Source organism: Erigeron canadensis, chromosome 1, assembly GCF_010389155.1.
Source record: "Erigeron canadensis isolate Cc75 chromosome 1, C_canadensis_v1, whole genome shotgun sequence".
NCBI classification, from domain to species: Eukaryota; Viridiplantae; Streptophyta; class Magnoliopsida; order Asterales; family Asteraceae; genus Erigeron; species Erigeron canadensis.
The window spans coordinates 58,688,134-58,703,584 of NC_057761.1; positions in this window are offsets into that span (position 1 = coordinate 58,688,134).

Here is a 15,451-nt window from a genome sequence, read left to right on the forward strand (position 1 = left end):
TCCTTATCTCAAGAATTATAACTAAATAACGTTTAAAAATTAAAATCTTTATTTAAAAGAATAACAATGAGCTGCATGTTAATTAACAGTATCCTATAATAATTTAAAATTTGAAATGAGAATCATACGTAGATCTTCAACTTTTTCCAGCAAACTCCAAGCATTTATAGTGTGGAGGCAAAATTTATCCAAATATTATTTAACGACCAAATCTAAAAATAATAATAGAAATATACATTTTATACTATAAATAGATAAATAAGGGCAATGGTTGAAAGACTATCTTTGCATGAGGTCTTATATTCAAGTCTTGAGAAGGACATAGAAATTAAGTCCCTTTATGAGGACTTGGCTTAGTATACCCAAGTTCAAGTCTAGGGGACAGAGTTTACCCCTATTAATCGTCATGCCTTCAGACGGATTAGTAGGGTTTTCCCCCCATCGGGTATTTGAAATAGGTATTTCTACTTCAAGAGAGCTCTCCAGCGCAGACTGTTGGAAATAACAGTATAATAACAATATGTAATTCCTTAAATATATATATATATATATATATATATATATATATTACAATACGATTAAATAATGATAAAGGAATTAAACAAGAACAGAATGGAGGAACTAAATAAAAGAGGCAATTTGAAAGGTTCCTGCAAAACAAGAAAAATGTAATAACAATAAGTAGAACCGGGCTTGTGTTTGACACAATTCCCTTAAACAGATTCGCTGTCTGTTCCCAGGGTACACCGGTTAAAAGCAGTGTACTGCCGGACGTTGAACACTTGCCTGAAAGACGAACGGAGCACAGGGATGGTTGCTGTTTCGTGACCGAAATTGCAGAGAATGTGTGTGTGGTATGAACGAAATGTATGTGTTGTTGTTGTATCTTTCAAGTCCCTGATAGAACCTTATATACACAAAATTGTAACTCTAAATAATTAACTAGCACTAATGGTGAGTTAATTATTTATCAGTTCATGAGTTACAAAACTGATACTTATGACATCAGTTTCAGGAGTTTCAAAAGCTTCTTCTAGATCATTCTTGAACGGGTCAAAAACCGGGTCGGGTTTATCTCGGGTCGCAGCAAAAAGGAGCCCCAGTTTTTCGAGCTGCATTCGTGTCCGCAGGTCACGCGTACACGCATTGGTTCAGAGAATTTTGACCCAGAAACCCGTTTTCTGCACCCCCCTTGCGCGCGGGTAGGAGCCAGAGTAAAACACAACACAAGATCTTGACATAGCTTAGAAACCTCCACTTATAAACTAGTAAAAGTTTATATCCCACACCAATGTGGGACAAAGCTTTTCCAACTCCAACTTATGCACCAAACACACAACTTTGAGACTCGATATCTCATTCACCTTTAACCCAATTTGGACGCATCTTAGTTTGTTACGTAGCCTTGGCCAGAGACTACAAAACCCACTAAACGGTTCGCAATATATGTCACACGACTATATATTTATTGATGTCCAAAGTGGTGGAAAAATGCACTTTTTCCCAACAATCCCCCACATGAATGGAGGTCGATCTCAGAAACAACAGTGTCCAATTCAAATTTCAACAGTTGAATCTTGCATACGAAGGTAGGTGTAACCCTTTGAACCTTTGCTCATGAAACGCACTTAGTCTACTGGCTCTGAGTAGACAGCGATGTCTTTGAACTCGTCTGCCATTTGTGTAGGCGACAATACGCTTCACACAAGACTCTCCCTGACAAAGTCAAGTCCTCATAGTTATGTCCATTATGGTCCTGGACATGCGCCTGGTTCTGCGAGAGCTGTTAAGTATTGTGCCCCCATCAATACCCTAAGAAGCGACCCCACTTCTCTCTCACATAGGTGATTCACCACGTAGGCTACCCGAATCATTAAAAGCCATAGGCTTAACCTTATAACTTGTCACTTTTAGGAATGGACTAGGAAGATTATTATGCCCTATAATAAACTCCCTTGTAACGCGTGGGGTTTTATCAAATCCCCCCACAGTGACCTCGCCAGCTCATACAATTAGGTTTCCTATTGAACTCAGATCTTGGGATCTCCAGTCAGCTGAGTTAGGTTTTCCTTCATATAAGCTTAGCCTTTCATGGGCTTTAGTCCCATTCCCATTGACGACTTCTGAACTAACTCTCTGCTTAAGCCTTTTGTTAGCGGATCCGCGATATTATCCTTTGACTTCACATAGTCAACAGTGATAACTCCTGTAGAGATTAGTTGTCGTACTGTATTATGTCTACGTCTGATATGTCTATTCTTACCATTGTACATTGTGCTATGAGCTCTACCAATTGCCGATTGGCTATCACAATGTATACATATGGCCGACACCGGTCTAGGCCATCTTGGTATATCCTCAATAAACTGACGTAGCCATTCTGCCTCTTCACCCGCTTTATCTAAAACGATGAACTCTGATTCCATCGTGGATCTAGCAATAACCGTTTGCTTAGACGATTTCCATGATATGGCTGCCCCTCCAAGTGTAAACACATACCCACTTGTTGCTCTGGAATCATTCGTGTCAGATATCCAATTTGCATCACAATGTCCTTCAATTACTGCTGGATATCTGCCATAATGCAAGCCATAATCACGAGTGTACCTTAAATACCGAAGTAACCTGATCATACAGTTCCAATGACTTGAACTTGGGTTACTTGTATATCTACTTAGCTTGCTAACAGCATATGCCAAGTCTGGTCTTGTACAACTCATCAAATACATTAAGCTGCCAATAATTCTTGAGTACTGTAATTGTTCAACTGGCTCTCCTCTGTTCTTCGCAAGATGTTGACTCGTGTCAATAGGAGTCCTTGCTACATTAGAGTCATTTGCATTGAACTTCTCAAGTATTTTGTCCACATAGTGGGACTGACTTAAAACAAGTCCATCATGGGTTCGTGTGATTTGAACCCCTAAAATCACATCTGCTAAACCCATGTCTTTCATGTCAAACCTTGCCTTTAGGAGATCTTTTGTAGACTTTATCATTTTGTCATTACTTCCAGCAATGAGCATATCATCTACATATAGGCACAAGATGACATATCCATCTGGTGTGTCTTTCACATATACACACTTGTCACATTCATTGATCTTGAACCCAGACTCAAGCATGACATTATCGAATTTTTCATGCCATTGTTTGGGAGCTTGTTTTAATCCATACAAAGACTTAACAAGCTTACACACTTTCTTTTCTTGCCCAGGAGCAATAAATCCCTCAGGTTGCTCCATGTAAATCTCTTCCTCAAGATTTCCATTCAAGAAAGCGGTTTTCACATCCATTTGGTGAACTTCCAAATTTCTAATGGCGGCAATGGCAAGTACCAACCTGATCGAGGTTATTCGAGTTACCGGCGAATATGTATCAAAATAATCAAAGTCCTTTCGCTGTTTGTAACCCTTGATCACCAATCTTGCCTTATATTTGTCAATGGAGCCATCTGACTTCAATTTGCTCTTGAAGATCCATCGATAACCTAGTGGATTACATCCCGGAGGAAGATCCACTAGCTCCCAAGTATGGTTTTGTAAAATAGAATCTATTTCACTTTTGATGGCTTCCCTCCATTGAGGCCCTTCTGAGGAAGTTACCGCTTCACGGTAAGTTTGAGGTTCACTTTCCACCACATAAGTGTAGAAATCAGGACCGAAAGACTTTTCTGTCCTAGCTCTTTTGCTTCGTCTAGGCTCAATTTCTTCTTCCTCAGGTTGTTCCTGTTCCTCTGGGACTGGCTCATTAGGTGTCTCATCTTGGACACTTTCATTGACTACCCTAGACGAATTTCCAGATTCTTTTGCAACGCATGGAAAGATATTTTCAAAGAATGAGGCATTCCTTGATTCCATTATCGATCCTTTATGTATATCTGGAATCTTGGATTCATGCACAAGGAAACGGTATGCACTACTCTGATCAGCATATCCAATAAAAATGCAATCAACAGTTTTGGGTCCTATCTTTAGGGCCTTAGGTAGTGGAACAGCTACCTTGGCTAGGCACCCCCACACTTTTAGATATTCATAGGATGGTTTCCTTTTCCACCATAACTCATATGGGGTCACATCCTTTTTCTTGTGAGGTATCTTATTCAAAAGATAATTTGCTGATAGAATGGCATCCCCCCACTTGTTCTGATTGACACCAGAACTCACCAACATGGCATTCACCATTTCTTTCAAGGTTTGATTCTTTCGTTCAGCCATTCCATTTGATTGAGGTGAATAAGGTGCAGTGAACTCATGTCGTATTCCATTTTGTGAACAGAATTCAGCAAAAGGTGAGACATATTCACCACCTCTATCACTTCGTACAACCTTGATTTTCCTTTCAAGTTGATTCTCAACTTCATTCTTGTAGGCAATAAAAGTCTCAATTGCCTCATCCTTACTTTTCAGTAAGTAAACATAACAATACTTCGTGTTATCATCGATAAACATAATGAAGTACTTAAATCCATGTCTCGTGGGAATGGATTTTAGATCACACACATCTGTGTGTATCATATCAAGCGGTTCGGTAGCTCTTTCAACCGATTTAAATGGTGCCCTTGTTAATTTGGCTTCAACACAAGTTTCACATTTGTGATTTGAGTCAATATGAAAATTTGGTATGCTATTCAATTTAATTAAACGACGAATGGAATTAAAATTGACATGACCAAGTCGACCATGCCACATATTAGAAGACTCAAGCAAGTAAGCAGAACTAGTACCGGTCTTATTCATTCCATTGATAGCAATTACATTCATTTTGAACATACCATTAAGGGCATAGCCCTTACCAACATACAAACCATTTTTGGTCAACACGACCTTATCAGACTCAAACACAATTTTGAAACCAAACTTATTCAACTGATAACCAGACACAAGATTCTTGCGAATCTCTGGAACATACAACACATTCTGCAGAGTGAGTTCTTTTCCAGAAGTCATCTTCAAGATCACATTACCCTCGCCTTTCACATCAGCAGTGGCGGAGTTTCCCATAAAGAGCTTTTCACCATTAGTGACCTCCTTGAAGGTGTTGAACAGATTCGTATCAGAGCAGACGTGGCGGGTGGCACCAGTATCAACCCACCATTCCTTGGTATTAGAACCAACCAAGTTAACTTCAGAGATCATCATAGTGAGATCAGAGACCATAGCTACCAGATTATCCACATCAACCATGTTAGCTTGGCGAGTATTCTCTCTTTTGGGCTGCTTGCATTCATTTGCCGTATGACCAGGCTTGTCACAATTGTAGCAAGTGCCTTGGAATTTCTTTTTCACAATCCCACCTTTGGCTCCAAGATTTGGACCTTTCCCTTTGCCTTTCCTCTCAACCCATCCCTTGCCTTTGTTACCACGTGAAGATTGACCACTTTCAACAACATTATCCTTTGCTGAGTTTGGGACATAGCTTTGCTTTTGAGCAATTTTGTTGTCTTCTTCAATACGAAGACGAACAACGAGATCTTCAATGGTCATCTCCTTTCTCTTATGCTTGAGATAATTTTTGAAATCAATCCAACTTGGTGGCAGTTTCTCTATCATGCAAGCAACTTGGAATGTCTCGCTCAGTGTCATTCCTTCAGCATGAATTTCATGGAGCATAATCTGCAAATCTTGAATTTGACTCATGACAGTTTTTGAATCAACCATCTTGAAATCCAAGAATTTAGCCACCACAAATTTCTTGGTGCCAGCATCCTCTGTTTTATACTTTCGTTCTAACGACTCCCATAATTCTTTGGCAGTCTTGATTTTGCAATAAACATTATAGAGCGAGTCAACCAAGCCATTCAAGACATAGTTGCGGCACAAAAATTCAGAATGATTCCAAGCTTGAATCGCGCTCACAGTTTGAGCTTCCATCTCCCCTTCAGAGACTTGGGGAGCGGTTTCAGTCAGGAACCTCGCAAGGTTCAACATTGTCAAGTAAAAGAACATCTTTTGTTGCCAACGTTTGAAGTTTCCACCATCAAATTTTGGAGGCTTTTCAGCCTGAGTTGCCACCGCAGTAGGCAATGGTGGAACCATCATGGAGGTAACAGAGACAGCAGATGTCATAATCGCAGACACAGCAGGAGCTGCCGAGACACCAGAAGTGGGAACACTAGAAGTGGGAGCACCCGAAGTGGGAATAGCAGAAAACATGGGTTGAGATTCCATTCTGAAAGACGAATAGAACAAGTTAATAACAATTCGTGTTGTTATTATACCAATCTGTTTAAGTTTGTTGGAAATAACAGTATAATAACAATATGTAATTCCTTAAATATATATATATATATATATATATATTACAATATGATTAAATAATGATAAAGGAATTAAACAAGAACAGAATGGAGGAACTAAATAAAAGAGGCAATTTGAAAGGTTCCTGCAAAACAAGAAAAATGTAATAACAATAAGTAGAACCGGGCTTGTGTTTGACACAATTCCCTTAAACAGATTCGCCGTCTGTTCCCAGGGTACACCGGTTAAAAGCAGCGTACTGCCGGACGTTGAACACTTGCCTGAAAGACGAACGGAGCATAGGGATGGTTGCTGTTTCGTGACCGAAATTGCAGAGAATGTGTGTGTGGTATGAACGAAATGTATGTGTTGTTGTTGTATCTTTCAAGTCCCTGATAGGACCTTATATACACAAAATTGTAACTCCAAATAATTAACTAGCACTAATGGTGAGTTAATTATTTATCAGTTTCATGAGTTACAAAACTGATACTTATGACATCAGTTTCAGGAGTTTCAAAAGCTTCTTCTAGATCATTCTTGAACGGGTCAAAAACCGGGTCGGGTTTATCTCGGGTCGCAGCAAAAAGGAGCCCCAGTTTTTCGAGCTGCATTCGTGTCCGCAGGTCGCGCGTACACGCATTGGTTCAGAGAATTTTGACCCAGAAACCCGTTTTCTGCACCCCCCCTACGCGCGGGTAGGAGCCAGAGTAAAACACAACACAAGATCTTGACATAGCTTAGAAACCTCCACTTATAAACTAGTAAAAGTTTATATCCCACACCAATGTGGGACAAAGCTTTTCCAACTCCAATTTATGCACCAAACACACAACTTTGAGACTCGATATCTCATTCACCTTTAACCCAATTTGGACGCATCTTAGTTTGTTACGTAGCCTTGGCCAGAGACTACAAAACCCACTAAACGGTTCGCAATATATGTCACACGACTATATATTTATTGATGTCCAAAGTGGTGGAAAAATGCACTTTTTCCCAACACAGACAATGTATGCTAAAACTCCTGCTGTCGAATCAGTACATGATGTTTCTAACGAAATTCACCTTCCAGAAAATAAATAAATAAATAAATAAATAAGGGCAAATGGACGCTTTGAGCACGTTGTTGATACTATTTATTTAACACTTATGGGCTTAATAATTAAATAATTAAGGTGTTGATAACACTTTCAATATATAAAAAAACACGTTGCTTTTCGGTATTAATTAAGTGGATGAACATAATGTCAGAAAGAGGACTATTGTTGAAGCAAACCGTTTTCTACTAATTATGGGTCTCAACTAGGGGTGAGATTGGGTCGAATTAGGTCGGTTTTGGCCTAAAATCGAAACGAAACTTTTAGTTTTTGAAAAAAAAAACATTAGATTAGGTTTTTCGGTTTTTTTTCTGGATCGGTTTTCAGTTTCCTTCTGTCATTTTTTTTTTTTATAAAAAAAATAATAATTTATAACTTATAAGGCCATACTTAATTAAAATAAAAGGTGTAAATGCAATGACTTTTATATTGTAAATAGATAAAGGGAGAAGCGGTGACATCTAATTATAGTATAAAACGAGATATGTCATTCGGGCGTTGCCCCGAGAGACATTATATTTATTAACGATTTATTAAAAAGTATTATTCAAGAGATAATGTGTCATAAACTTTTTGAAGAAAACATGTATTATCCAAATTATTAAAAACTGACATTTGTCAGTTAAAAAATGAACTGTAAAAGTTTTGTGTGAAAGTGAAAGTCTTTCGCGTAAAAGTTTAGTGCTAAAAGTGTAAGAGACTTAAATGTTGTGGTGAAAATAAAAGAAAATCAAAAAGTATAAAAATTGAGTGCTAAAAGTATAAGAGGTTAAAATATTGTGGTGAAAATAAAATGAATAAAAAGTTTATTATTCTTTACAAGTTTTCCCATACATTTCTTTTTAATATATGTGTTAAAAAGTTTGTTGCTAAAGTGTAAGAGGTTAAAATGTTGTAGTTAAAATAAAAGATTATCAAAAAGTTAAAAATTTAGTGTTAAAAGTTAAGATATTATGGTGAAAATAAAAAGATTAAAAAGTTTACTAAAAATTATAAAAGTTTTGTTCTAAAAGTGTAAAGAGTGAAACTATTGTGGTGAAAATAAAAAATAAAATAAAAGTATACTATTCTATACACGTTTTCCCGTACCTTAAAATGAAAGAAATTAAAAACTATGAAAGTTTAGTGCTAAAAGTGTAAAGAGTTAAAATATTGTGGTGAAAACAAAAAGAATACAAAGTTTACTAAAAAATATTATAGTTTAGTGCTAAAAATGTAAAGATTGAAAGTTTTGTGTTGAAAATAAAAAGAAAAAAAAGTTAATAAAAAGTATTATAGTTTAGTATTAAAAGTGTAAAGATTGAAACTTCCGTGGTGAAAGTAAAAAGAATAAAAAAATATACTATTACTAAAAAATATTATAGTTTAGTGTTATAAGTGTAAAGATTGAAAGTTTTGTGGTGAAAATAAATAAAACAAAAAATTTACTAAAAAATATTATAATTTAATGCTAAAAATGTAAAGAGTGAAACTTATGTGGTGAAAATAAAAAAAATAAAATTATACCATTTTTTACACGTTTTTAGAGAATTTGTTTTTAATATATATATTATAATGCGAACATAAAGTGTAGAACTTAATTTGTGAATAATAGAGTTTTAGACGTTGTAGAACATAAATTTGGCCCTATGGATACACTCTATTTTTTTATTTTTATTAACACTTATTCCTTTTAGCTCTTTACCTATTTTTTTTTTTTTTAAATTTAATCTAACCAATGAACACATTAAAAATAAAATATAACTTGAATCAAACATTTTTACATGTACTTGTTAGGTTACCATAAAAGTGTTTATGTAGTAAAGGTTCGGTTCGCCTTTCACGATTGGTTTTTCAATATGATGTTGGATATTTTAGTATAATTGGGTTAATTGTTTATTTAAGTCATAATAATATATCGTATAAGTTTGGTGGTGCGGAGTGTATGTTTATATGAATTTATTATGATCTTAGGGACGAAACCCCTAAGGAACGGGGGTCCGGGTGCAGCACCCCCGAGAGCGGGGTCCAAAGGGCAGAGCCCCTGGCTGGGTTCCGACATATTGCTATAGTGAAAATTCCTCCAAAAATTTAATTTTCGGAACTTGAGGGACCAAAAGTGACAATTTTGAAACCTATGAAAATTGTATTGAAATATAGTTATTGGGCCAGACTCCATTCATTCTGTACATACGAATTCATAAGAATTCTTTCCCGTTTCACACACATTCTCTCAAACACAAACATACAGAACATTCTCGAATCTCTAATTGTATCCGATTGAGTAATTTGGGGTGAACCACCGAATTGATTCAATCAAATAGTGTTACACACCTTCGGAGATTAAATCTTATATCATGTTTATGTTCGTTATTGACTGCACATCCCCAACATATGAAACCGATATCCGAACTGAATCGTTCGGTTTTTGGAAAATGAAAACCAAACCAATCTGTTGGGTTCGATTTTCTGTTTTGTTGGGTTTTTTCGGTTTCAGTTCAGTTTTTACTCACCTCTAGTCTCAACACTGTATTCAACGATGTATGAAAGAAATTTAAATATAAACAATCTTACGCCTATTTAAGTTATGTAATTTTTTATATAAAAAACAAATATATTAACAATAACCAACTATACAATTATAGGGTAGAGTTAAAAAGATTACATAAAAATTTAAACCAAATTAAAAAAAAAACATTGGGACCATTCAAACAAGGGAGGTTATATTCGTATTATTGTTTTTGATGGATATATTACAAGGTACAAGTTTTACAGATAACTGTTCAAGTCAGTATTGAATAGTTGTGGTACGTTATACATCTATAAAAACATATGGTACTAATATCACTTCCTTTCAAACAAAGACGGGTTAATTAGACCAATACTTCACTCGTAAGAAGCATATCAATTTGATCTCCTTGAGCATAAATTCAATAAGGATTAATTATCAATTGATCATAAGTCATTGCTATCACCAACTAGTTCATCACCATGTGAACATATGGGTTTACATGTGAAAGTTGTAAGTTACAAGTTCAAATTTTATCAAAGGCAAGTGGAAAACCATATCTTGTAATCATATTTGATAATGATGAATCACCAAACATGAGTTTTATGCAACATGTACTTTGGGTATCAAAACAGTACATGTTACCATAATTTTCACCCCTTCACCCTTTTTCTTTCTTATATGGATTGTTTATACGGATTAATTGTATTTAAACACAAACTATTGTTTACATAAAAGATTGTATATATATATACTGATTTGTTTGGTAAATACAGCTAAATTTCTTTTTAAATAGCGTGTACTTTGTTTATTGAACGGCTAAATAACGTGGAAAGTTTAAAATCTTTCCTTCAAAGGAAAATTGTTGACTACAGTTAATGCAGGTGATTTAACAAAATCCTAAAATGATCATAACTAAGATCTTCAACTCGCTTTTCAGCACATATAATACTCCAAGCATTTATATTGTGGTGGCAAAATATATCTAGAGTATTCAGATAAGTTTGGATCATGCATCCAACGCAAAATTGCTGTTTGTTCACATGATGGATCTTCATACGTTAGTTAGTCAAACATTAGACTTTCCTATTCCAAACTAACACTTTCATTTCTAACCTTTTATGGTCAAAATTGTTTTCTATGACACAAAATCTTTCTAAAATTCGTTTCAACTTGTACCCAACAAATTAAGTTACAACTACTTACAAACACAACCATCTTCATCTTTTATCAAAGTCAAAACTAATAAAATTGACTTCAAAAGGTCAAACTTATACTCTGTTACCTCTAATTTGCCACTTAATTCAGAATACATTGTGTCACATGTGCAAGTATGCCAATCATAACTGCCGCAGTATCCATAAGGCCCATGCCAACGGCTCATCGTTGGCTCTTCCTCAGATTCGTCGACCAAGGACTCCATTGGCAGGGGTTGTTCGTGTGGCTCGTCGATGGGCATCCTTCGTTGGGTCGAAGTGGATGGACGAGAGAAAGGTGGTGATTGTGGGGCCAAATACATTTTTTTTATTGTTTTTTTCTTGGTTGGTAGTTGAGGAAGGAGTGAGAAAGAGGTAGGGTTGGTAGTGATTGAGGAAGAGGTGATTTAGGAGAGAGAATAGCTGATGTGGCAGTGATGAAGAGGAAGGGAGAGGTTCATGGTTGGCAGGGGCCTAACAGAAAGATTTGACCGCTGTTTATATAAAGGATCGTTACTGTAATGAGTTGGCGTTTAAAGTTAAAAGTTCACCAGTGTGAATTTAGAAATGAAAGGATCAAACCTGTTATTTAGATATAACCACGCAAACATGATTAACTCTAGATTGCATCAAGATTAAGAAAATCTATCACTATCCATTACAAGAATCATGAAAAACAAATGGGGTATCAATCAAGGGAAACCAAATTTTGGTCAAGTATTTTTTTAAGATTTAATGATGATCATTTGAAATAATATTACTACCTTTGACTAAGAAAGCAACTCTTTTCGTTAGTAAATGACCACTTCAGTGGCATTAAGCGCAGCTATGTGTGCAGAATCAGTGCCAGTTAAAATTAATTCAACCCATTTACTGATTTTATTATCTGATGAACCGTTATAAGATTTTTTTGTATTTGTGGAATGTTGTTCTGTATGTGGTCATACAGACATACGTGGTATGTCAAGTTTTTTTAGAGATCACGAGAAAATTATGATCAAGCAAACTTGGACAAGGGTGTTTAATGCTTGGAAATTGTTAATCTACATGCATAACGCTTACTATTTCCTGTATATGAAATAGATTCGGATACTAATTTGTATTTTGAAACAAAAACCAAATATAAGTATTGTTCAAGATATCTAAACACATCGATCAAATCATGATAAATATAAAACTACATCAACCAAACCCTTAATTAAAACTGTATTTAATAAACGATTAGAATATGCGTTTATGATTTATCCAAATCTAGACTAGAAGGTTAAATAATTTTGTGGATAAGTTGTATTAGTTCAAGAATTCCCACCAGAAATTTTTTTTGTTGTGCTACTATATCTTGTTCATTGTATTTTTATACTAATTACAAGATGGTAATCATTAATAAAAGGCACATGATCAATTCAAACGCCCCTCAGAAGAACAGAACATGGAAGACAATGGACAAACTTTATTATAGATTGGAAGTTGTTATAATATACTGTATAACACTTTGATCAGCAGCCAAACTTGGTGTTCTAGGCCGTGCAGTTTTCTTTAGCTGCGCGCACAAGTTGCTACCCATCTTAATAAAAGACTTTTCTTATATATCAAATTAAGGATGACAAATCATCTACTTACTTTGATAGGATTAGACACAAACACTCGATCTCCCTTTTCTCTTATAAAAATGATATGTCAATTATATTAACAGGCGTACGCTTTTGTTGAAGGACGCTCATGAGCTTTTCCTGGGCTACTGCTTCGCCTGGTTTGCAAATCATACAAGTTTTTATAAAACCCCGTGATATAGGGCAGGCACTTGATTCTTGGATTATGTTGGCGCAAAATTCACTACGACAATTGGGTTGTTTTGCAATTGTGCTGCTGAGGTGTACTAGTATATCAGCTGTTGTCTATCGATGTATCGTTCTTGTAAATACTTAATTAGGTGTCAGCCTCTCACTAAATCACTAGTATATATAGTCCATAACAATACTTCTTATCAAATGAGATATATTCGGAAGTTGAATCACATATATGAACTTAAAGCATACATGACTTGTTGAATCAAAAGCCAAAAACATTGTTCAGTTGGAATCATTAGATCAAATCATAAATAACATTTGATTATTTTTTAACAATAATGGTGACCGATGTAAATTTGGTAGGTAAATAAAAAATACACACACAGCCTATGTTCAGGCCTGGAATTTGCACATATATTACAGCTAGCCTCTCGTGTAACTTATGCGCCTTTGCTGAATTTTGCTTCTTTGCATTGGGTAACCATTGGATCATTATTCATCAGATTTCAGTTAACATATTTAATATATTTGGCTTCGTCCTCTTAGGTTTAGTACTGTCCAAACAAGTATGACTTGAAACTGAATTTTAGTTGCTTTCATTATTTTCATCTGTGACAGAATATATCATATCAGTATGTCCTTCCATCTGATGAGGAGGATCAACTTGGGAAACTTCGATGATGGACATCTACTAAAAATGTAAACATTATATAGCCACGGGACTGTAAGATAATTACATGTTTAGTCAGATGAAAGGAAACTTATAATAGGAATATAGGATTTGCTGTATATACTCGGTCACCACCCAAACAATGAAAGTTAAACTGCATAAACATATCAAAAAGAAGATAATTCAAGGGACACTAATTTAATTATTGGAAGATTATATTGCAGTAGTTTTATACAAAATCCAATAACAACGATCTAATGATGATATCAAGGTATGTACTTCTCTGATTAGCCATGTAAGTCCACCATGAAGAATTTAATTAAACCAAAGCTACACAGATTACATTGTATGACCATCAGATCATTGTTCATTGGATTTCATGGCGCACAAATCCAAAGACAGACTACGTACTTCACATGAAATCCAATAACAATGACCGAATGATAATACAATTAATTAAGGTATGTACTTCTTAGACTAGCCATGATACATCCGCCATGAAGAAATTTATTAAACGAATGCTATAGGCAGATTACATTGTATAACCATCAGATCATTGTTCAGTGGATTTCATGGCGCGCAAATCCAAAGACAGACTACGTACTTCACATGAAATCCAATAACAATGATCCAATGATATACAATTAATATAAGGTATGCTAGCTTGTACTTATTCTCCATCAAAATCTAAAACAAAAATTTAGCTTTTATTCTTCTTGTTTGTGAAAGACCACATATCATCAACTATATTTACATCTGAAATTAATTAAAAGATATATATATATATATATATCAACCTGGTAAAACCTCATGTGACATATATATAGTCATCGGTTTCAAGACCATTACTGAAGTTGATCTAATTCGTGAAATGGAAGGAATGATATGTAAAAATATATGATATGATGTATAGATTCGGTCACGACCAAAACATTGAAAGCTAAAGCATCATATCAGAACATGATTAATTCATGGGACACGAAACCAAAGACACATTACTTGCAAAAAAATCGAATTTCAATGATAACATTAATGATGATCAAAATTTGATTAAACTTCTTTAAGTTGAGAAAAAAAAAACACGAAAGACAGAGAGAAGTGGTGGATATAGGATGTTTTGGACAAAGGAAACGAGGTTACTTATAGAATGGATTTGAGGGTAATTTGGTCAAGAAGAAAAATATATCATATCTTTGTGCCGTTGGCTAAATGGCGGCCAAGGTCTCAGTTTACAAGTCTTTTTGAACCGTTTAATTAGGGTTAATTAATTTGTTTTAAGAATCCATTTTTTTTAACAGTTAGTCGGTATTCGACATCAGAGAACACCTTATCGTATAATGATAAAACCCTGCACGTATTCATGTCTACAAGATGTAGACCATAAGCCGCTACAGATGATTCTGAGAAAAAACTCATAGACTTATCACTCGTAAAAATCGAACCCAAGACCTGTGAGAAAAACCAAGGATGCATCTGTCAGTTGAGCTAGCTTCATTTGCTTTTAATTAAGTACGTACTCCAAACACATATGTCCTATTTAATTTCCCATACATATTCCTTTGTCATTTTTTTTTCTCTTTATAAAAGTATAAAAAATAATTTTTATTCACAAATGGTCAATTTGTACAATTGAGAAGGTCCCAATATAAATACAAATAGTATTCACATACAAATATTAATGAATTCTAACCTTGCCAACTTGATATCTTGAATCACCCTTCAACATTCATGTTCATGTTATTAAACCTCACCTCAATCGTCATAAATACAACGATTTTTTTCTAATGTAAGTCATGTAACTATAAATGTTCATTTAGTTTTCGTCCGGTTAGGTTGAGCCAGCTAGCGGTAGCCTTTAGCTTTCAGGTTATCTCGTATTAAGTTCAAACCATAAAGTGTTTAGTTGACTGTTAAAAAAGAAAGTTTTTAGTAGTTACTTTCTCTTAGTTAATAATCGGATTTGAACTTCTAATT